Source organism: Calidris pugnax, unplaced genomic scaffold (assembly GCF_001431845.1).
Source record: "Calidris pugnax isolate Ruff unplaced genomic scaffold, ASM143184v1 scaffold18, whole genome shotgun sequence".
Classification (NCBI taxonomy): Eukaryota; Metazoa; Chordata; class Aves; order Charadriiformes; family Scolopacidae; genus Calidris; species Calidris pugnax.
The window spans coordinates 6664479-6681799 of NW_015090812.1; the positions used below are offsets into that span (position 1 = coordinate 6664479).

At 41.4% G+C, this 17321-nt stretch overlaps 1 protein-coding gene across 1 annotated transcript in view; it reads left to right on the forward strand.

Moving 5' to 3' along the window:
* AGBL4 (ATP/GTP binding protein-like 4) overlaps positions 1-17321 on the forward strand; it is a 961744-nt gene that overhangs the window by 815643 nt on the left and 128780 nt on the right. The gene's annotated exons all lie outside the window — the stretch shown is intronic.

Consider the following 17321-nt stretch of genomic DNA (forward strand, 5'->3'; position numbering starts at 1 on the left):
TACTTAGATGTACATCAGGAAAAATCTTCTCCTGTTCTGAGTTCAGTTAATCTATTGTTTTGTATTTTTTGAAAATAAACTGCCTTCATCTTAGTATTGGTCTTCTGCTAGGGAATTTGTGGTGGTTTATGACTTCCCCCAAATAGGGTACTCGCTGTAGAATTAAATCTCAGCAAGAGTAGATTTAATCCTCCCTGCTGACTTGTAGTCTATGGAAACATTATTGCCCGTGCTCGGGTGGTGAGTCTGCCCTTCAGGAGTTGGATGTTCTCCCCTTGCTGCATTTAACTCATGCAATAGAGACAGCTTTTTATTCTGTTTATGTCCCTTGATAATGGCTGTATTGATCTGGCCTGATGTAAGCAAAGGTTCACAGTTCACCAAATGTTGCTAAGGGTACCAGACTATTACTGCCACCAGCAGACACATTCCATCATCCCTCAACCTCGGTGTGTGAAAGCCAGAGCAGCAGGATGCCACATGTTGGTGACTCAGGAAAATGGCATGTGTCGGACTCTGGCATATGTCAGACTTGGATGCTTCTAAAATTAGAAAGAATATAATTTTTGTCATGTTTGTTTTGCCTGCCAAGCAATGCAGGAGCATTTGAAGGTTAGCCTAATTTTCAGTTGTTTGGAAATCAAAGCCACGATGTCAATGCTGTGCAAGAACACCTATGAATTTTGGTTTTTAATAAGCTGAAAGGATTCATTTCCTTTAAAAAAATGTAAAAGTTGCTGGAACTGGGTGTAAGAACAGTGAGGAAGGTGGGCTGTTGTCCAGCCTGATGTCTCTAGGCAAATGACTTAATTATCTCCTTACTTGCTCTGTTCAACAAGGAATTTTCACTAGAAGGCAAAAGCTAAGAGAAAAGGTTTTGAGCCTAAATTCTTACTTGCGGCAAGTCAAAGCAGAGCTGCAGAAGTGAGAAACGCTGAATCTCATAATACTGCTTGGGGGATTCGGCTCTTTGTTTAGAAAACAATTTAAATCTGTTTACTTGATTTTCCTAGCACAAAATCCCAGTTGTCCTTTGAAATAAGAAGTATTCTAGCTCTGCAGTGATGAATATGTCTCATCATGACAGAACAATTAGATGGGTTTTAGACCATTTTTAAAAGCAAGATGCCAGAGACTATCGTTGGGAAGGGGTGGTGGTGAGAGAACAGGACTAACTATTAGATTATTAGGTTGTTTTTTTCCGAGAGTCCAAGGTGGAGGAGAGATTAGCTGATTTAAAGGGTAAACTGTTTTCATTTTTTTTATTTCTCCTTGAGAGCTGGAAAATGCTGATTGTTTGATCCCATCTCATCCTGGTTCTAGTCTGTTAATTCCAAAGATCATTCTCCAAGTGGCATAGTTACTTTCTAACGAGATTAGAGGGAAAGAGGCAGTGAACTGTTCAGTTGCTCTCTGGAGACCCTTGGAAAGTGTGATTTGGAGTGGGTTGGCTAGAGAGTGGTGCAAAGAGGCCCGTCTGACCTAGCGTATTATTGCAAGGATTTTACATCTGTCACAATGGTGGATTGTTCTCTGCAAAAACAAATATTTAGCAATTATTGGCTGTGTTAGTCAAACTGATATATACCACTATTGTATAATAACGTGGTATTCTGTACAGAGTGTTTGCAAACGACTTTGTTGATTTCTTCAGTATTGTAACAGCAAAGGGCAATGAAAATTTATATCATAACAGACATTGTGATTTTATGTTATTAGTGAAAATAACTTCAAATGCAGTTTGCTAGATCTGAAACACCGAAATTCATCCAAGTGAAATATTACTTTAGCTTTCGGTCTTGTTCTGAAAATGCCAGCATCTTCTACTGAAGTCGGTGGAAGCTGTAAATGATTACTGTGGCTGCTTTTAGCCATTCAGATTGATTTATCAGCTGAACCCGCTAATATCCGTGCACCGAGAGCAGTAGGAAAAGCCTATGTGCCTACACATATATTACACATATAGTATGCTTTATGCATTGTTTTCCTGTTGATTATGTATTTTGCAGAGGTATTTATCTGCATCTCTTCCCTGTGGAGTTCAGAAGTATGATTGGATCTAGTTACGCTGCAGTTCAGGAGGAGACTGGAGCATTTGAAATAAAGCTTGGGAGCCATTTAGTAGGCCATTACAAAAACTGTGGTCTGCACCGGGTACCCAGGCCCAAAATACCAAGGAGAAGCTGCCATCTGGCTTTGCAGGCTGGCCAGCATCAGAAGGGTCTGTGCTAATTGGAGCACAGCCCCTCAGTTAGCTGTAGGGAGCCATCCTGCAGGAACTCGGAGACCAGCCGGATGACCTGATAGGAATTTTCCTTCTCTAACTTGTGTGATGGAGATTTGGCTGGACTGCACTGCCAGCTGCCAGCCCTCTTTCAGGACCCTGTAGAGAAAATAAAGCTGAACTTTCCTAACTGGCTCTGTACCCTCGCTAACTTTGTTAATAGCAAAGTAGATGCCCTCTTGAACCACACTGGGACTCAATGGGGTGTTTTAGGTTTTTTTATCCTTTGGACTGGAATTGATAGAACAGACTGCAGACAGAGCAGATTGAATTATCCCTCCCTAAGTACAGTTTTTGCTTGGCCATTGCTTTCCTCATCCTTGTAGAATCGTTGTAATAACAGATAGGTGAAGCTCAAAAATTTTGCTTGGGGAATTGTTGCATTTCACAAGGAGTGGGCAGAGTGATACTAATTTACCTTGGGGTATGCAAATGTTTGAAGTCATGCTGAAATCAGTGCTGACTCCCTATGTACTCTGAAAACCTCTCAGATTAGTGCTTGGCAGCTGGCTGGGCTGAGCATGAGAGTTCTCCTTGACATCATGTCTTGAGTTTAACCAAGCCTCTAGTCAGCCCTGCAGTTTGCCCGCTTTCCCCCAGTCTTCAAGGCAAGGACTTGTCTGGAGCATCAGTTCCTAACTCTGATCCAGGAGGCTTCAACCCTTTAGTCTGAGACAGGACAGGCAAGCACATGGGATCTTCCAATGCATGCTGTAGTCTCCCTATTCCTGGAAATGGCTATCTTGTGCCTTTGACACCCAGATTCCTGGCCACGGAATGACCATGGAAGCAGTTAAACTCCCTAGGAAGGCTCCTAAGAGAAGTCTGCTTGAGGAACAAAGTGCTCTGTAGGTGGCTTCTGTTGTGGCCTGTAAAATGAGATGTGAATGGGAAATAGCAGATTGGGGGAAAAATTATTTCCAAAGCCATCCCTAAATACAGACTTGTTTATTTATGCATATGCATGTTTGAGTCCAATTTCTCTGATGTGGCTGTCTAGAAAGCATCTTTACAATCATACTGAAGCTTTGAAAGACAAACAGCATGATTTCCATCAGTTCTGGGCAGGAGAAGGTACACTTGGTTTCTGAACATCTGAAAATTAGTCTGCTTTGACTGTCACTTTCATAAACAAAATAGCTAGTTCTGGTATGCAAGCATGTGCATGCTGTTGCAGCTTTCTCTGAGCTTTATTGTTTCTGTACCAGCAAACTCCATTTATTTCAACTTTCCGCTTCTCATTTGAGCTAATTATACATTGTAGTCCACACTTTTATGGACTCAGCCCTTGTGCATTAAAATTACAGGAGAGGAAAGACAAAAATTCAGGGGGTGAAGTGACTTATGTTTACAAACTAAGAATATGGAAAAGACCAATTTGGTTGTAACAGTTTGACATCAGAAATTATATTCACAAAAGGAGGATATTTTTAAGATCATCTGCTTTTTTTTCTCCTCTCTCACAGTGTCTTTAAAAATGCATCTGGTAATGGCATTGAAGATTGTAGCTTTCAGAAACAATTCTCAGACAGGATATGTATGAAAAACCTTGCTGAAATTTCGCTGAAGGTGCAAAAGGGCAAATAGTCAGCCAGACAAATGGAGACAGAAGGGCAGAGAGAGGATGTTAGCTTTCACCTGAACTTCTTGTAGTAGTAGGCATTTTAAAGTAATTTTGAATAACCTTATGGAATAGGAGGGAAACCGCTTTACTGTACATTGGGCAATAACTGACCAGGCTTGACATATTTTGCAAGGTGACACCCTTGGATGTAATAAAGTGGATGGATTGAATTTAGTAGCAAAATAAATAACACACAGGTTATTAAACTCCCTGTGTTATTCATGACCATATTGCATTCAGCAAAACTTTCCATTCTTAAACCTGCTGCAAGCTGCCATGGAAAACCTAGTCTGTCCCAGGGGAGCAATGCAGGAATCCAGGGAATGCCTTAGCAGGCGCGGGGCCGGTTTGTTTTAGAGCATACGGAGCCTTGCTGATGCATTAAGGTGATGAGCTAAGGGAATAAACCTTCTAAGAAACAGTTCATTAGACTTCTCAGGGGAGTTACTGACTATTCTTACAGTATTATAGAAGGGGGGTGGCCAACTTGTCTCCTTTGAAGACTTTTCCTGTCCGATGTCCAGCCAAATGAGAAACAGAAAACTCCACCTGGATATTTTTAAAGGTGCATCAGAAAGGTGAATTACTGACAAATTTTGCTTGAGGGGCTGCCTGGTGCCAAGTGGCCTTCAGGTATTCAGTCGCCTGGCAGCGGCACTTCACTGCTTGAAGGAATCTTAGAGCTATGTGTGAGGGATAGATAAGAGTGCTTGGGAAGAAATGGCATTTACTCTGAATAAAGATGCATCTGCAGCCTCCCTTTTGGAATATAATCCCTGCAGTTCTGGGGTTATTTCAATCAATTTTAGAAGGCCACCTCTTAAACCTGGCTGTTACTGAATTGGATTTGCCCACTGCAGAGGTACCACAGCCACAACCAGTGGTGATCCCCACCACAACACGATGATGCACTGGTTTGTGTGTTAAGCTGCACCTGCAGGGCCAAAGGAAAATAGAACACTAAGGTGAGTCTAATTCGAGTGGGGAAGGAAGGGAAGCAGTCAGGAATCAAATGAAGCATGTACCTCTGCTAGAAGTTATTGGGCCATAAGCATGTCATGGTTGGCTGAGTCCTTGCAAGGAAAACTAATCATTCTTGTTACCAAACCCACCTATTTTGTTACCTGGTTAAGTTCTGTGACTGTATTTAAAGTTCAAACCTTATAGTCGACATATTTGGGTGAAGAGACTGTTACAATTTACCACTTTTTTTCTTTCTAAGCAATTGTTTTAAAAATTAGTTCTTAAGTTTCATCTTGTACTGATCAGGCACCAGGTTCACCCGCGTAAGGTCAGTTTGTAAGCCCTGCCAGCAGGAAGAGGAAGGTAGAGGTGCTCTTGTTTTCCTCCCCATAGGGACCATCATTTGGTGAAGGAAGGAGCTGATCCCTTTTGCTGTAGGTGGTTCACAGACTTAAAAATGACTTTTTACTGGTGCAACAAATGTTTCATTTTGTGCCAGGAACTGGCCTGTCCCTTTGGACATTGAATGAGCAGATGCCTAATTAGCCTATTATTTACCATGGTTGAGATAGCTGAATTTTGATGAAAGAGACTTTACTTTAATCATTGATTCATGACACAGATGCTCATATCGTGCATTAGGCTGTTTAACCTTCCGCAAATGTAGTTGCCCCACGCACCCTTTCATAAATATACTGGCAACTGCTCTGTCTTCCTTCATTCTCTGCGAGGGGGAAGCTTGGGAGCCCCCAAATTGGTCCTTAGTGCCAGTAATGTGTGTATCAAATGCAAGCAGGAGACACCGAATGGCACCAGGGCACTGTGTGGCTTAGGCATACGGCGAGCTTTTAGGGGAAGGAAGAGATCCCTGTGCTGGGGTGGAGGGGGCTTGCTCTGAGTCTGGAAAGCCCACTGAGGCATCCCAGAGAACAGGTCTTTCAGGTGATACCTGTATTTTGGAGGGCAGAAGTGCAGCTATAAACCCAGGAGGATAGTTAGATGGAGATGGGATTGTTCCAGGCTTCCCTTCCACCACTCCCAGTGTGGTTGTGTTAGATCCTATCACTCCCGCTTGCTTGTTTTCTTCTCTGAAACAAGTATTGGAGACTCGTGGAGGAGGGACAGTGTTACTCTGATCACCGTGGCTTTGAGGAAGCTGAATCTCCACATGGCAATGGTCCCTTCCCATATTCTCTTTCTCCCTCTGGTCTCCACTCCTGGGCTGATCATACTTTGCTATCAGAAGGGCTAAGAAAAAAAAAAAGAGACATTTCTGTGTCAGAGAAAAGGTCAGCCATGGTGACGTGTGAGGCTGTGTGCTGATGGACTCAGCTGCTTTCTGCAGCTTCCAGCAACACATTCCATGATGGTTTCCCAACTGAAGGGCTCCTTAAAAACTAGCCAAATCTGTTTCAAGCAGGTGCCAAACTTCTACATAAAGCACAGCAGAACAATTACCTGATGCTTTCTCAAATCCTAAAACTTTCTTTCAAAGAATTCTCTTCCTCACTAATGACAGACTTCCGTAGATATGGTCCTCAATTCAGACAAGGATTGTCACAAATACCATACAAATGGGGTAGATGTCAGTAGGAAAGCAGACCCTTTTTTAAAAAGGTTTTTTTATCCACTTCTTAACACCCATGTCCCCAAGACACGTTGGTTCTCATATCCTCCCTGCTTTATCAGTTGCGTACTGTACACCCAGTGGTTGGAGAAGTGAGGAGCTCAAAGAGGCAGAGCTGAAAAAAGAAGCTGGATAAACATCGATTGCATTTTAAAATCTGAATAATTGTTGGGTCTGCACTGTTGGGAAGAGAAAAGGAGGTTAAAGATTTGCTCTCTGTTTGGTGTGATAAATGGCACATTCTATGTAATACCAATGATGGATGCAGCCTGAAAGGTCAGGGGAATTCCCAGCACAGGGTCTGACCTTTATTTTACTCAGTTCTCCGCACTGAGTTTAGAATAAATTCACCAGTTAGAAGAAATCTACCACTGGAGGTTTTCTCTTTGTGTTTTATTTTTGAATGAGCTCTTTCACTTTAAATTCCGTCTCACGGATTTATTTATTTATTTATTTATTGTGATTTTGCTTTGCTTTTTTTTTTTTGGTTGTTTGGGGTTTTTGGGTTTTTTTAGTAGGAGGAGGAGGTGGTGAAGAGAAGGGAACAGTTTTTAAAAATATTTGGAAGATTTCAGAGGCCAAACAAAAAGAAGACACTTTCTTTTTTTGGAGCTTTGAGATTAGTCGTGCTGCTGTCTGTTTTGGAAAATTGTTGATATAATAGAGAGCCCAATCTTCTGTTAATATGTATGGACTGATATAGCCTTCTTTATGCCGCAGAAATCCTTCTAACTGTAATAAATTGGAAACCCTTTATTCTGAGAAGAGCAATTATCGGGATCCAGCATATTTCTCCCCCTCCCTGTCACCTAACTTTGTGCCCTCCTCTAGATTTTTTTGACTCTCATAAGCCCCAAAGAGAAAAGGATTTATTTAGTGTTGACCAAAGGTTTAGCAGTGTAAGTTAATAGGAATAAGTTAAGGAGAAAACTTTCCTTACTATGGGTTCTATTAGACTGCTGGAGTAGTCTCCCAATTAAAAAAGAAAAAGGGACTCATTTTCTATGTGATTGAAAACTGGCACAGAGAAATTGTTTGGATATTTGCTGTGTCAGGACCATGACCCGCTATTTAGTAGTTCTGTGGAAATTACTATGAGGGTACTTGTACTACATGATCCGAAATAAGAGGACGTGCACTGGTGGAGGAAATGGTATTGGAGCAACTCAGATACTTCCAGAGGCCCTGGTGGGCCTGTGCCCCCAAAAGTATCCTCCATGAGGTGGATGAGTAACGTTATGTCAGTATTTCTAATAAGGGAGCTGAATTAGAGAGATACTTAGAAACTGCATTGGATTCTCTGAGAATGGATACACAGCAGCCGTTGAAGTCACCAGGAGAGTACAGAAAGGTAGCATCAGGCTGAAAATGTTGCTTGCCCAGGAAAATGACGGTAATGTTGTGGGTAAAATTAAGAGCAGCTCTTTCTCAGGCAAATAAGTGATGCAGTATGGCATAGAAACCAAGTAATTGTCTGCTGCCCTCCATACTGTTGCACAGTTCTCTCTGCGTTCACGACCTGCAGGTTCTTTTTTGCATTTCTGTAAGGCTATTTCACATTTTCTGGACTGTATAGTGAAGACTTCTGGGAGACGTGAGGGTATTCTTGTGGGATGAGAGGTGATGTCATTGTGGCCACCGTGGTTTCAGAATAGCAAGGATTTTAGGAAAAGAGGTAACAATTTCTCTTAGCCCAGCTAGTGGTATTGGACAAGAAGGACAAGTTTGTCATTGTTTTGTGACACAGACATTCTGCCAGCAAGTTGCATCTTATGAATCACATCTCATCCCTGGAGAGCCGGGCTGGATTTTCAACTGGGAAATACAGGCTCCTAAAATTCTATTTAAATTATGTGTATGCTGGCTTTATAACCAGCTGTTTGTCACAATTTGTTCAACAGTTTGGGGGACTACTGAGGATAGCCTGCATCTTTCCCACACAGTGTGGTGTTTGTGAAAACAAGGCTAGAGGGACCATTTTACTTTTCCAGAAGAGTCCCATAGGTGGCAAAGGTGAGGAGCTGGTAACGTCTGCTAGACATGGTTGGCTGTGGTCCTCAGACTGATCCTGGTTTACCTGAGGGAACTGTGGTTTCCCTGCCTCAGTCTCACCCTAAGGATTTTCTAATAATTCAAAGCCCCTGAACACACTAAACATATCCAGAAGAGCAACTCAGCCCTAGTGATAAGCCCACCCTTACCAGTTTTGAACCAGTCATAATGAAGATCTTTCTTCTTTTGATTTAAAGTTCAGGATTCCGGAACTGGATGTTAAACCATTGCATACTTGGGAAAGCAGATCTTTCAGGAGAAACCCCCACCATAATCCCACTGAAAAACAGGTAACTGAAAGCCAGTGAGAATTGCAAAAAACATCCCTTCCCTTTTCTTTTGATTAATTTCCCAGTAATGTCACAAATTGCTTCAAAAATACCTAATTTAAAAGCTGAAATTCAGGAGAGAACTTGCAATACAGAAGCTTTTGTGTTTCCCAAATTTGAGCCTAAATTTGAGAGAGTTGCATAAATTGGAAGATATTTCTTTAATGTTCATTTGACTTGTTCAACAGTCCAAATAGATTCCCATTTGAGCACTGCTGAAGACACCATCTTCAGTTTGTTCCATCTAACAGACATCATTTGCAGAAGACACTTAATAGACCTATTTAAAAAAAAACTATATTAAAAATATGATAAAAGAAAAAATATTTATTTTAAATCAAATGAATGGGTTTCTACTTTTGGCATACAGCAATTCCTGAAAAGAATTAACTTTGACCAGTTAATCAGTAGTAGCATTTATTACTCAAAATGTTATCCCTTTTGATCTGACAGGCTTGTTTTGGATAATTTGTTAAAGATGACAAAAAGGCTCATATGCCTCTCGTTCATTTTGACCTTTCTTACTATTAGGAAATTAATTTCGGAACTGAAACAAATGTATTAGTGTTGTCATTTAAAAAAAAAAAAAAAAAGATGAATACCTTGCCTTCAAGCTGTTTCTTCATATTAATCCATCACACTGTAACATGATCGCTTTTTGACACATAACATCTTACCAAGATACTTTCGACATTCACACCAGCTCTTATTAAATATTGCACATAAATTCCAAGTGCTGGAAGTTATTGATAGAATAGGGTGAATAATAAAAGGTATACATACGGGAAACATGTAAGGGAGAAAGGTCTTCTTTAGTGAAAAGGTTTATCAGGTCTGGATATGTGGTTTTATGATTATCAAGGGTAAAAACAAGCAAATACTCAGTTTTTCCCTTGACAGTGTTTTATTTTGTAAGTCATAAAGTAGTAATCATAAATACGTCCAATCAGTAGCTTTCTTGCTGAGCATTTTTAGGGTTTTTTTCAGTTTTGCTTAGCAGAAACAAGTTCTGATCCAGTAACATTTTAAAGCCTGGAACTGCATTTCCTCCTTCTTGTTGTTGTAGCAACGTTTGTTTTCCTTTATTTCATTTTAATATTTACTGCTGTTTACCCATAATTCCCTCCACATCCTCCCCCTAAATTGCCTGTAGCTCTCAGAAACGTGTCGGTAGGTGCCTTACTGAATAACAGTCATGAGCAATCCCTTTCATCCTTTTCAGTTATATATCAAAGCAAGCGTTTGAGCTATATGGACAAATTAAATGATGCACTACTCCAGGACATAAAGAACTACAGACTAGCTAAGCATTGGTGGCTGTCAAGCAGAGTCACTGGGTAATGTTGAATTGGAATCACAGTTGTTAATGAGGGCTTAAGCCTGGCAGGGTTTGAAGTTCAGGTGGAATCTGAATAAACACTCGAGCATTTGGATGCTTGTTAGAAGAAATTTTATTTACTCTTTTTTTATTGATATGTCTGTGAATTTGGGCTTCGCAGTTTTGGAAAACCTCAGTAAGGGTTGGGACGTAAGAAAGAATGAGAGTCACACTAAGATATTGTTGAGATGCCTTTTTATCCAACTCACTTAGCATGTGATGGGCTCTGGCTTTACAGAGTTACATCCATCATGTAACCATATTATTGAACTTTAGCAGCCTCTTTGATTTGGGGATTCCACCTTTCCAAGAAATCCACTTAAGATGTGGATTTTAAATCTATGGTTCATGGGTAGACTGGAGCAGAAGGGTCACATCGGCTGCATTTTAAATGCCATGTGGATAAATCAATCAAGTATTATCACATCAGAACAGCAATGTCTATTATTTTGCAAAGATGAGTCCGGCAAAGTGCCAGTTATGGGCCACACGCACTTATGTTTATGCTGCTCCCAGCAGCTGCTGCTTTCCATTTTCATAGCTTAAATGGAAGGCAGACTACTGAAACATTTTATAGAATCATAGAATCGTCGAGGTTGGAATTTTGTTACTGTTGGTGCTGCTGTTTTCTTGTACCACGAGATCAGAGTAAAAAAAAAATGTTGAGAACGATTTTCAGTGAGAGGTATGTACAACCTCAATAAAGGGAAGGGGGTTTCACAGGGGTAGAGCATCTGTCTGCAATGGGACATGATGGCACTAACAGGGAAGGGTGTATGTGCCAGGCCATATTTTCCAGCTCTCATGGTCACCACTGTCTCCCTGTTCCCGCATCCCTCCATTCCTAATAACTTGGTGTTGGACGTGAATCATGACGTCTGCGGCCACGCAGAGAACCTTGAATTCCAAATCCAGTGTCCTGGGAGGGGCATATTGAGATGTTTAAGGTAAAGAAAGGCTTATGTTAATTATGCTACTCACTATTTGCTGGCTGTTTGAAAACATGTCAAATAAAAGCTATTATGCTAAAGTTAAAGGGGAAAATGGACCTGTCCCATTTTTTCCATCCCTATTTCAGATACTGAAAAAGAGACTATGATTTTCCTTGAATGTTGATTGAGGAGCAAAGCTAACTTTTCAGAAATGAGAGAGAACTTTGAAAATATGAATACTAGAATCATAGAATGGTCCAGGCCGGAAGGGACCTCCAAAGGTCATCTAGTCCTGCCTCCCCTCAGTCAGCAGGGACACCCCCAACTACACAAGGTTGCCTAGGGTCTCGTGGAGCGTCACCTTGAATATCTCCAGGGAAGGGGCCTCAACCACCTCCCTGGGCAACCTGTTCCAATGTTCCACCACCCTCATAATAAAGAACATTTTCCTAATATCCAATCTAAATGGATGAAATAAATGAAATGAAATTAAATTAATAAAATGAAAAAAAAGCCAAAGAGTTCAAATAGATTTTTAGAAGGCTTTGTGCAGGGGAATGACATGATATCTGCTAGAAAGGAAGGGAAGACCATGTGCCATAAAGAGCCAAAGAGTCCAAATAGATTTTTAGAAGGCTTTGTGCAGGGGAATGACATGATATCTGCTAGAAAGGAAGGGAAGACCATGTGCCATAAAGAGCTGGCTAGTTGCCTGTCCATGAGAATCACTCAAAGGCAAGCCTTGGGTATATGCAGACCATTACATCCAGGAAGCCTCTTCTGGCTGAGCATCTCTGCTTGAGGAACGGGTTACCTCATAAATTTGATTTCTGGAATTTGAACTTATTTTGAAGTATGAAAAATAAGGGAGAGGATATATCTGAATAAATGTATAAGCAAGTGAAAACTACAGTTCTCCCCCCCCTCCCCCATTTCCCTTTATATTCTTTGTCTCATTCTCAGAGCAGTTGAAACCGTTTTTCTCTGAAGTTTTGTTTTGCTTTAAAATATCCTTTCTGGCATGTGAGCAAGCATGAGAACAATGCAATCCAAATAAAGGGGAAATTTACAAACTGTAAGGATGGACTGAAAAGCTAAAAAAATGATGATAATAGCTGCAAGCACCATCTCAACCAAAAATACAGCAGGACGTATGTAGTACTAGAATATCTTGATTATTTTTGTTTTTAATTATTATTATCCTGAATATATTTACTAAATTGACAAAGTGAAATAACTTAGATTTTAGAAATTTTCTGTGTCTAGCATCTCAGCTTACTGAAATTATATATGAATACCGGCGTTCTGTCTAATATTTCAACAGAAACAGTGAATGGATATATTGAAAAATTCACTGGTGGTTTGCTATGTATCGGCAAGACCAAGCGTATCGAGCTCCATGTACTTTCTGGAAGATAATGTCAATGTGAGTTGTGGGTACACATTGCTTTCTGAAACTAGACCCCATCTGATCTTCAATCACAGCATCACAAACAGGGGGCACGTTTGTGAAATGCAGATAATTGTGAGTCACCTGTACTGGCTTTCTGGTAGATTCGTCATTTCTGTAGCAACTTGGAAGACAGAGACAGAAACAATCTGTTAGATTAGCCAGTCCACCCCCACAGCCAGCCAAGTTGTTTCTTACCCTTCTGTGTTTGTAAAGAAACACTTTGCTCTGTTCTAACAGTTATTTTCTTTACTTCTATGAAGAAACACGCTATTATGTCAAAGTTGCATTTACTCAAATCATACAATGATCACAAAGGGACAATTCTGTGCAGCATGTAGGACAGTTCATACAATATGTGTGAAAATGGCCATGTTAAAGCAATATTAGGAGAGTTCTAGTCCTAGGTTTTACGTTCTTTATAAAGCTTGTGGCATACATACTCTAGGTCTTATTGAAATGAATTCTCTGTGTAATATTTAGCTTAAACATAGTTTAAGGATTTATTTTGGTGGGGCATAAGAACAGAAGCACACATATTTGCGCAATGCACTCCCTTCTAGACAAAAAGATATTTTTTTTCCCTGAAAAATGGTGTGCTCTGCCATAGTCCTTATTTAGCTGGAAAGGCTCAGGCAGTAACACTTTGGCCAGCTCCACTCTCTTCGTTTGGAGGATACACGGTGCTTGTACTCACTCCCTCTGTCAGAGGCAGAATTCCAGTTGGTTCCAGTAAAACTGTGATGAATATCTTGTTTTCTGCTAGGCTTTTTGTGTGGGTAGGCAGAGGCACTTACATACTGTTGAGCACACCACTAAAATGTCAGCTGGGCTTGACTCCCCATCCAGCTGGGTGGCGAGACACCAATTCAGTGAGTCAGAGTAATGAACTGATTGAGTTGAGGTTGGAGTCTAGTTGCAAACTCCTTGCTCAGACCGTCGTCTTGCTCTATAGAAATAGGAGCTATTATTTCATTATTTCCCCAGCTATGCACATATCCTTCATGCAGGTGGTTTCTGTACTTGCACTAAGCAGGCAGCTGCAATGTTCAGCCCCCCAAGCCACAGAAAATGCTAACTGTTCCTTTAAAACATCTGTACAGTGACTCTCCTTTTCCCTTGATCCTGCTTCTCACTGCCATCTTCCTAACAAGGGAGTTGTTACCCAAAGACTTGTTATCCCTCTCTCTGCTGACGACTCGCCTGACAGCTCTGTCTGTATGTAAATTAACTTTTTTTTTTTGTTTTATTTTTTATCCAGAGGCATCTCAGTTTTGGCAGTCTCATCAAAAAAGCATATTCTGCTTTAAATTACCCCCAGTTCTCCAAAATGCCTCCCACACCACGCTTAAAAATCATTCTTTCTTCTTCTGATTGGGAATTTCAGCAACACTTAAGTCTTAAAATAAATGGCTTGTTTGTGGTTGGATGCTTCCCCCACGCGACACCTCTTGCTATCAATATCTGCACATCTGTTTGTTTAATTATTTGATCTGCTGCATGAAACCGAAAGCCGTAATTTTTTTAGAAGTTTGGGTGAGCTGATCAAAGAAAATCTTCTCATGTGGGGTCACAGCAGCTTTCATTCTTTTGCCTTTTGGGCAGCGGTCCAACGTCAGTCACTTATCATAAATAATCAGTTTCATCAGGTTACTGCAGAGCTTCAGCCAATTGCAGACACGCAGAGGGTAAATCTGGCCTTAACTCCAGGCTGAAAGTGGCCTTTCAAAACTAATTTGGGGATTTACAAAACGACAGACAGGCTCTCCTTGTGTGCTGAGTTGCCTGCTCGTTGTTGTTGCTGGTTGGGTGTTTTTTTTTAATTGCCTAGTTAATATAATCTGACACACTTCTAATGGCCCGCTGGTGAGTTCAATAGGGTAGTCGTTTTCATCAGGTGCTAGTAATAGGGTAAAGGAGCTTGGTTTAAAACCTGTTAGAGATGCAGCAATCCTTTTTAAAAGCTCACTGTTAGCAGCTCTTCTAGAGCTTGTGCTAAAGGATATTAATGTCAGGAGTTGGTTTGCTACCAGAGGCTCAAGCTGAGTTCTGCGGGCTCTTGTGTACGGTTGGTAAGTAGGAAATTGCCAGCCCTTGTGACAAATCCTGGCGTGGGGCTGTGGGATGCAGAATTTGCAGCTGAGTCTGGGGCAGAATAAACTGGGCCCCAGGAGAAAAACCCTGAGGGGTGTTAACAGAAACACCAAAGGGCTTAGTCTGTGAAGTCCAGGTTCCAGTCTGAGAGCAGGGACAGATCTGTTCCTGGCTATAGCTCTTGAGGAGGAGTTGTTCAGGGATGAAAATTCCCATTTTTAGAGAGCATGCAGGAGGTGAGAGCACCACTAGAAAGCGACAGGCTGCATGTCTGGAAGGGCAGCAGGGACTAACCAAGCTCACCGTGTCCTTCTGAGCCTGCGTTGAGGATTGTGTCCTGTGCCATGACCATTTGAATATTGAAATGTTTGCTGTTTCTCCCGATAAAGTAGGATCTACTTAAACATTGCTGCAAAGAAATGACCATTTTTAAAATCCCCAAATGCCCCAAAAGCCACACTTAGCTCTATTTCTTATTATGGAGGAGCTTGTACTCTTGGGGTGAAAATTTAAAAGTCTCAGTGAAAAGGAAGTTTTTTTTAGGCTACCTTTTCTTGCTGAAATACGTTGCTTTTGCCAAAACATTAGACTGACTGCTAGACCTGAGGAGGTTTCAGATTTGTGCACGCTTTTAATTTCCTGTTCTGCATTTTGCCTTAATTCATGTTGAGGTTTTGCTTAAGAAATTCAAGCATGCGTTGAAATTTCTTCTACTTGACAGTCCTGTTTTGGAGTGAGAACCTGCAATGATTCTTCCTTGCCCCTTGCTGTGAACTTCCCTTCTCACGTACCCGAAGGGAGTCAAACGTAGCTAGCTGTCAGCCCTTTTTTGCCTTTGGAAACAGGGATGGATCAAAGCTGTGGGTTAATTTAGTTTCAAAATATATACAGTTTGGATACAGGCTGGCACCTGAACTTTGAAGTACAAGCTCACTTCTAATTGCAGACCACTCCAGCTTTATTGAGGTGCTCAGTGTTATTTCATCAGAGCCTTTTGATTTTCATGGTTTCTTGGCACACGTATTGGTAACTGAACTACTGGGTGTGCTCTCTGACCCGTGCCGTGCCTTTCTTACACAGTCTCTACTTTTTCTGCCTGGGGGTCTTTGATTGACATGGGGAGCCAAGGGACGTGTAGCATGAAGTATGATGTGGAGTTTAGCCCTCTGTATTTTCATTGCAGATGGACCACACATACTGCACGTGAGGTTTTATCCACATAACAACCTGCTGGGAGCGGGCAGGGGGGGAGAGAAAAAAAGAAAAAAGTCAGGACTCCAGCTTCCAAATGGTAAAAGCTGAGAGGACATTTGAACTGAATGTTTCATGAGTTTTTCTGTGCCGGTGTGAGTGTCTGCATGTCGTGGCCAGTCATCCCACTGTCACGGCAAGAGGCATGCCGCAGAGACCACCAAAGCAATGGCAAAGGTAATGTTTTCATTTTGTGAGGGGTCTCGGCAGTGGGGAACCCCCAAAGATGCTTGTGCACATGGGGAGCTGTAGGACTGCCCCATCTGTTCTAGGATAGTCGAGGTCCGAGGACAAAAATACCAATTTTCCTTGGTATTGAGAGTGCATTTGCTTTCCTCCGCTGCTTTGTGTTGTGGCTGAGATGGGAAAGCCTTGCCTGTGCCCTCCTATCACATTGCTATCCCTTTTATTTTCTTTTTTGATCACCGCTGGAAATTTTGTCCGATTAGAAGAAACTTTTACCTCTATTAAGCCCCCGAATCTCCATCAAGCGTCTGATAGACTGGGCCCTAACGGCAGCCGCTTTACTTCTTTTCAGGCGCCATCCATCAGGCTGACAGTGACTGCCGATGGGCCAGTCATATTGTCTATATTTCATACACAAACATCAGGCCTGCTGACAGCACTTTGCACACTCGGAAATTGCTTTTGCTGTGAGCTGAATTTCAACTAGAGCTTTTTTGCTGGCTCCATCTCTCAGTGTTTATGACCCTCAGGAGCAGAGGAACTGCTGTGAATAGATAATGCTGAAAGCACTCTTGTAGCACAGAAGGTTTCATGTCTGAAGTATTTAATGTTTACAGCAAATTTGGTGTTTGTTAATTTGCATTTTTATTCTTTCCTTAAAGAACTGTCACCTTATTCTTCTGCTTGTCCTTTGTACAGATGTGTGGCAATTTGTGCTGGGGGGGACAGTGCTGATGGGGTGGGGGGAAAGAGGAGAGGAGGTGTTAAAGGGGTGGGAAGAAGGCTGGCTAGAGTTAAAAAACGCTCCATGGCTTAGGTAGCAATTCTGAATAATGCTGCTTCGGAGGATGGGAAAGGAAAGGCTTCCAAGCAGCGTAAAGCTTCCCCTTTCTAAGTCAGAATGATTTTGATAGATAACCCATCATCAGTTTAAAAATCAAACACATTAGCATATAGGAAAAAGACTGTAACCTGGAAGGAATCATATCTGCTTGTCCTTTCCTCTTAGAGAGCAGAAATATTATTTTCATTACAGCTGAATTGTGTTTCTTGTTGGTATGGAAATACTTCTGCTGGCGTGTAATTATTATGTTTGTACATGTATGTGAGTTTGCACTTGACTGGGTACACAAGGGACAGAGTGTTTGTGG